Raw genomic sequence first — 1053 nt, 5'->3', positions numbered from 1 at the left:
CGTATGTATATATTTTTCAAAAAAAATGTCCTTGTGGTTAATGTATTGAATTGCCAAATCATTGTAACAAAGTTTCTTCCTTATATTGAAGCAGAACAATTTTATTCTATATACGCTCAATTCACCGCGCTGTCAGCTCTAGTAACAAGTATTTTTTAAATGTTACCTGCGATAGAACGTTTGCACCCAAAGTAGTAAGAAGGTGATTCTGTCTCGTCCGCTTAATGCTATTGAAACAACCTGAGTGAAATAATACCTACCCGAAGGACATCACAATTTTGTGGAAAATATATACATACGTACACGCACACACAAACACACACACATAATATACAAGTGCTGCCATGGCGAACTTAGTTTTTTGTATGCGCAGGCGTTGCTATGTGGTTGAGAAGCTTACTTCCCAACCGTATGATTTGGGGTTCAGTTCCATTGTGCGGCATCTTGGACAAGTGTCTTGCCTTGTGAGTGGATTCGGCAGATAGAAACTGAAAGAAACCCGTCGTGTGTGTCTGTGTGTGTGCGTGTGTCGTCGTGCTTGACTCCCCACCACTACCACCGCTTGACAACCGTTGTTGATTTGTTTGCGTCCCAATAACTTAGTGGTTCAGCATAGAGACCGATAGAATAAGTAGCCAATTTAATGAAAAGAACTGGGACCGATATCTTCAACAAACACTTTAAGGGGGTGTCCCAGCATGGCTGCAGTCTAATGACTAAAATAAGGTTTTACATATATATAATGACTGAAATAAGGTAATATATATATATATATATATATATATATTTCGTATGTGTATTTCGTGTGCAAGATTCTTGATGTTGATACGTGTGTTGAAAGAAATACAATTAAACCTTGGGAGAGGCATTATGCCGGTAATAAACAGTTTCGAAACAACGCCAAAACAACGCTAAAACCACGCCAGATCATACATTCAAAATAAATGGAAGTGGAGAGACAAGTTACTAAAGAGATTGCAAGAGTGCAATGAAATAATTTAACAAAAAACTATATAAATTAATAAAGGACTGAACCAGTGCGTGTGTTTATTA

This window comes from Octopus bimaculoides, chromosome 3 (genome assembly GCF_001194135.2).
Source record: "Octopus bimaculoides isolate UCB-OBI-ISO-001 chromosome 3, ASM119413v2, whole genome shotgun sequence".
In the NCBI taxonomy this organism is placed as follows: Eukaryota; Metazoa; Mollusca; class Cephalopoda; order Octopoda; family Octopodidae; genus Octopus; species Octopus bimaculoides.
The sequence above is the reverse complement of the archived record's forward strand: the minus strand, read 5'-3'. Positions refer to the sequence as shown.